A 6,329-nucleotide genomic window follows, 5' to 3' on the forward strand; every position below is an offset into this window, starting at 1 on the left:
TTTCTTTCTCAAACAAGGTTTATTTTTATGAGGTTTCGCCCTGACAATCACATTGTGAAGGACAGGTTGAATTGTGTCTCTTTTTGTAAGGATTATCAAACAACAACAAACTGTATGATTCATTTGAACCTTCTCAAGGCAGTGCAAACCCAAATATACTCCTTCCGTGCTAATATGAAATGCTAAAATACCCAACGTTACATGCTAACTGCTCATTTGTTTTAATAATATTTATTACCAAATACTTGTTTTTAGATGAGTCAAAATACAGAAATCTTCATATTACAGATATCAAAAGAAACCTCAGATTTGAGCTCTGAATCTTTCTTGGTGAGCCCTAATAACAAGGTCTACCTTATGTGCCTTACAATTATGCTTTGGGTCGTGTGTTTCATGGTCATCCATCAAGGCCTCTGTCCTACAACTCTGATGGAGAATGGGTTGATGAATCAGCTCCACCCTTTATATGGCATATACTGTGGTCTTGGTCATCGAGCGTCTTTGCTCTGGATTGTTGGTAAACTAGATTTATTGGTGCTACTTTTTATGTTTTGTTGAGTTTATCCACATAAAAAGAATGTTTCTCTTTCAGTTCAGATTCATTTTAATGTTCCGAAATGGTGGATAGACAATAAAAGAAAAAGAATCTAAACGACTGGTAATTACTAGTACTAACATTATTGTTATATTATTAAATATTTAGTGCTGAATTACATCTTGTATTTCATATCTTCCAAACTGTTTGATATATTAAGTTTTGATGGTTATTCTGACATCCCTATGACATTAGTAGGTCAAAACAGAGCAGCTGTTTACGGGATAAATGTTTGGTTGCAGAGCACGCCCAGCAACCCAAAAACCCCAACCACGTTTAAGAGTTACTGCCCAGTCTATTACCCCAGAAAGAGTGATCATTATGTGATATCCAACAGCTGGTGTCCTAGTATTGAGTGTATATATCAAGGTCTCCATGGTGACTGGTTTATTCATTTACACGCACTCAGTCACACAGATGGACAAGATTTTGGAAGCAGCCAGGCATATTGTCTTGGACAGATCACGGCTGAGTCCTCTCTATCCTCTGAATTTAAACAAGGGCATTTGTGAAGAGTGCTGGTGACCTCATCTGACTGTGAACAAAAAAGCATCAAGCACATTGTTTTTGATAAGCTGGAAATACAAACTAAATATGACTTTGCCTTTGTGTTATTTAGAGAGAAAATGTTCCTGTGGCATCTGAAGCTCATATTTCCACAGAGCAGCACCGAGTTCAGTCAGAAAAGGTGAGTTACAAAACAATATTACATTTCCCAAAATGTATACCTCTTAAAAAACAGATGATCAAAATTGCTTTGATAATCAAAATGCAGGTGTGTTGCTTTATGTATTGTTTTAGAAGTTCAGTGGACCATGAAGGTGCATATTCTGCGATCCAGCAATAGTTACTATTCAGATTTATACGATTTGTAAAAGCTAAACAGAGATGTTATCTTTTTTTGTTTTAGGGTGTCCGACAGGCAAACCTTGGAGCAGATCTTGACGCCTTATGTCCACCCTACAGAGTCGGACCCTGTCACACGTCAAAAGTGAGCATTTTTACATTAATACTTACATTTCCTATATTTTTTATCTTTCCCACAAAGATAATTTTTTTTTACAACAATTCGGACACTTAATCCCAGGTTCCCAGTATCAACGGAATTATTCGGAATATCAATTGTATAATAGTTCTTATTTATTTTCCAAAATATAAAAGGTGTTACCCTCTGTGTGGCACTGATTAAGAAGATATGTGTGAACCAACGTGTTGCTGTACTTCAGATAACTTCTTAACTAATAGCGGAGACATTTACTAACTACTTAGGTTTCGGAAAATGTCATTGTCATTGATATAGATGATATAGATATTGATGATTTATGATACTACGTCGTTACAGGACAGGCTGACCATCACTTTCTTGTCAAATACATGCAACATGCTCAGTGGAAACTGTATGTTTATGGGTGTTGGGGTAGGGTACAGACCTAACAATCAGCCGTGAGCTGCTCTATGCATCATATGTGTTTGTGAGCTGTTATTAATCCACCCAGCTTGGAAACTTCTTTCATGTCTCAAAGTGTCTTTGTTTTATGGCAGAGTGTGGCCAAGCAGCCAATTTACATTAATGATGTTTGGGGATAGTGTTAGGGAGAGGTCTGCTGAAGCTTTTCCCACACTTGGGACCTTTTGTCCGCTGAAAATTAAGCTTTGTACAAATTGTCAATAAAGCCAAGGACATCATATAAACTAGGCACTTTCACACCGCAGTACTTTTCCCAGAAAAGTTCATCAGAACTTAGTTCATGAGAACTCTCTAGTTCTCATGTGTGTGAACGCAACATTTCGGAACTATATCGGAACTTAAGTGGGAAAAGTACTGCGGTGTAAAAGCGCCTAAAGTGTGTAGCTTGTTGGCTGGGATGATGCGGAGGACAGGAAAAGAGGGAAACATATGGCCTGCTGTGATGACCCCTAACAGGAGCGACCGGAAGAACATGTTGTCATGTCTGTTGAGTAATACTCAGTTGGCATATCCCTTATAAGGTGAGAAGTTTAGTCATCCGGGAGGGACTCGGGAATAGAGCCGCTGCTCCTTTGGGTCAAAAGGAGCCAGTTGAGATGGTCCAGGCCCCTAGTAAGAATGCCCCCTCCCTATCGGGGTGTTTCATGCATGTCCAGCTGGGAGGAGACTGAGGGGCTGACCCAGGACCAGGTGGAGGGATTGTATCTCCACTTTGGCCAGGGGGCGCCTTCGAATTCCAAATTCAGAGCTGGTTGAACATTTTCAAACTGCTTTAAAAGTAGTTGAAAATGGACAGATGGAGTTAATTTATTGTCATCAACTTCAGTTCCTGATAAGACAAGTCATAATCCTTAGATTAATGTGCAGTATTTAGCGGAATAAGTCCACTATTCAGTTGTTTTGGTTAAGTAACTGAACTCGAGAATAGAAGTATAAAAGTGAACAAAGTGATAACAGACCTAGAAGTCAGCACCAGTTTGATTTATTATTTGTGTAACCTCTCAGTTTGACAGTAATGACTGCTTCTCAGCTCATTGTTCTCTTGAAAGTTCAAATGAGCAGTTTTGCTATTGGCAACAACTGTGGAGCTGTGTTCAGTTACAAGTCCAATGTTCATAACAAGTGGGAATGTGACTGGGGAAAACTAAGCTAATTGAATTGCTAACAATAATTGCTGTTGAAATGCAGATACAGTATCAGCACTATTGCAGCAGCTTAACACCAGTGTGACGCAGTTACATTCATACGCTATTGCATCGTATCGTCCTGGGAACATTACATAGCATAGGAGTTTTGTGTATTGTCGTAAACTGTGTCGTCAAGATGCTGGCTGAAAACCACTGCTGCATACAGAAATCAGTTGTTAAAAAACAATAATTGTATTTACTCTAAATTCTCACCATTATGTATTTAGAAATATGGGCAGTTTGTAACCATGACTGCAGCTTTGGTTTTTGATGGCCTTTATCAGACCAGAGACCCTGTCATTGAGTTTGGCAGCGGGGCTGAGGGATTTTGCCTCAGTTGCATACTGAGTACAAATGGGTCTGCACGCAAGAGCTCTTTACAGATTCATATTCACATCACTACTAAGTCTTTCTTAAATCACTTTTTCAATTTGAAAAAACATATTTACGTATGATTGTATTCAACTTTAATGAGAATATTTCTAACAAAGCAGATGAATAAGCTGCTTTTGAATGGATTGAATTTATTCAAACGAGGAAGAGAAATATATTTTGAATTCACAAAAACAGTTTTTAAAGGTGAATGTCTATCCTGATATTCAATATCAAGCCATTCATTCCAGTTTGTGTTTCCCTGTGTTCTGTCTAATTCCCAGAGTCTTACTTTCCTCCATTTATCTTTGGAATTTTGCCCCCGCAAGTCCGGTTTCTTGATTTCTAAACATTCAATATTTCCTATCCTTACCTCTAACAAAAGAGTGCTATGACTCATCTGACCTGACCTTCGCACTGACAACTGTCAGCAGTAAGCAGTCTACTGTAAAACCTACAGTCAGAGCATAATGCAGACTGTAATATGTCTTTAACACCTAACTTGGTCCAATGCCAACCATTTAGACACAACCTCTACTTAGTCTGGATTCAAGTGGGGTTTAACTCTCTACGGCCCATCAGCTGGCTGTTTACAGCAGGCTCAGGTGCCGTAAGTTACATGGACTTTCCGTTTCACAAAAAACCTCAGTCGGAACATATCCATATGTCGATCAGTATACCAGACAAGTGTATATTTGGGTCTCTCCTGTGCTACACTCAATGAACTGTTTGTGTGTTGACCTTTTTTTCTATCAAGCTTAGGACATTCTAAAAAGTCAATGTCCCAGTGTTTTTAATTGTCTTTATTCAAAAAATATTGTTATGATTGAGTTGAGTCTGTAACGTCCTGTGTTGATTCAAATGTCTGTTTCAGGTTGAAGATGTATGTGCAAACTCCGCATGATCAGGTCAAAATCTTCATGAAAGCAGAGGGGAGAAAGGCCAACTCTGTGAGGTGAGAGTTACTTTTTATTTGTCATCCTTTTCATTTTTATTATCAATATAAGGTAGTCTAACTTTTCGTATGCAGACAGAAGGTATATTTTTAGTTTTAAACCAGGACCTGTGCTTACAGACAACCAAAACAATTGGGATTGGTTTTAACAAAAGCAAACAAGTCAGAGTTTCCCCCCCGAGGGTTACATTGTAGGTGCTGAATCATTTTTGTTATTCACTCTTCATCTTGACTTTTACTGGATTTATGGGCCAAGAAATCTGATGACACGACATCAGATGATATTTATTTTCTATCTATATCTAACAATATCGCAAATATAAACAACAAATTCAACACTCCTCTAATTGTGTTTATTGGGGTACTTAATAAACCAACGACTTGACTTACAATATTTATTTAATAATATTTCTATTTATTTAAGAATTATCTTATCGCTTTTGATAAAGTGATCAATCAGAATCAAGTAATCAACTAAGCCGTTATTAATGATATTTCATAATCCGTTCATTGCTCCACCACCCGGGCTTTGTTACCGTTTGATTCCACTGTCATGACCGACATATGAATGTATGAAATCGAAATAATTTGTATATGAATATTACATCACTGTCTTGTAAATTCCTGCGAGGCTTCACAGACTTTTGGCATGGAGGCTTTAGGAGGGTTTTCTCCTCCCCTTTTGACTTTATTTCCAACATCGAATACGCCATTGATCAAGAAAATACTACTTTAATCCTCCTCTTCAGCTCTCCATCATCCCTCTTACTCACTTTATGTTTCCATATTCCCTTTCCGATGTGCTTTCACTTCCCGCCCCATCTGTCAGTCTCTTTTGAATGGGGGTCAGGGGGTGGTGTTGATAGCACCCATTTGCCTCGCCTGCTTTCAGATACTTTGGCTGTCCTCCACTTCTACTTAGTAATGGAGTGAATGATGATCCTCGGAGCTCATAATCATTGCCCCGTCATGAAACCTCCCATCCCATCCTTCATCCCTTCAACACACACACACACATACACACACACGCATGCACGCACACACTCACACACACACACACACACACACACACACACACACACACACACACACACACACACACACACACACACACACACACACACACAGCTTTTGTTGTTCCCAGTTGGCTGGGCTGCGCACGCAGCATATAGACAGGAATGAATGAAAGACAAGTGTAGAGTTGTGACGTGCAAGCCAAGATTTCATCACTTACAGCACCCACCGTACAGGGCAAATTAAACTTGTAACCGGGGTGAAAATGGTGTTACATTTACTTAATTATGAATGTTGTTACATCAAGGCCGAATATTTGGATGAGCGCCAACGGTCAAAAATGTTTTTTCCCTCCGAGAGCTACCAGCGCAGCGTCCCCCAGATCTGGCGCCCTAGGCGACTGCCTGTGTCGCCTATGCCAGTAACACAAATACTACAAATCCACATAACAAACAATCAAAAATGAATATATTATTATTTTAAGAAAAAAAAAAAAAAGTAAAGAACATTTTTTTTTCTTTTTTCTTTTTGGGTACCTGGCTGGCGCCCCCTAGCAGCAGCGCTCATATTTCAGCAGTGGCAATGCGCCGCCACTATTTGTATATAGGGGAAACACTGGTCTTTCTTGTACCAATCATGGTCTGTATCCTTATTCCTTACATACAAAAAGTTGGACTTTGTTGTGCCTTCAATAAGAGTTTAGTGAAATTAATTATTTGACCGCATGACTCAAAGCTT

The 6,329-nt window shown here is 39.0% G+C and overlaps 1 long non-coding RNA gene across 2 annotated transcripts; it reads left to right on the plus strand.

The window, feature by feature from the left end:
- Positions 1-1,032: 1,032 nt before the first annotated feature.
- On the plus strand, positions 1,033-4,581 carry LOC104958371 (uncharacterized). 2 transcript variants are annotated; one of them, XR_799760.1, is made up of 4 exons: positions 1,033-1,132; positions 1,215-1,283; positions 1,506-1,586; positions 4,497-4,581. It is a non-coding gene; the product is annotated as an uncharacterized lncRNA (long non-coding RNA). The 2 variants fall into 2 exon arrangements; XR_799761.1 differs by having other exon boundaries at positions 1,059-1,116.
- Positions 4,582-6,329: the final 1,748 nt, after the last annotated feature.

Source organism: Notothenia coriiceps, unplaced genomic scaffold, assembly GCF_000735185.1.
Source record: "Notothenia coriiceps isolate Sejong01 unplaced genomic scaffold, NC01 NC01_scaffold00028797, whole genome shotgun sequence".
In the NCBI taxonomy this organism is placed as follows: Eukaryota; Metazoa; Chordata; class Actinopteri; order Perciformes; family Nototheniidae; genus Notothenia; species Notothenia coriiceps.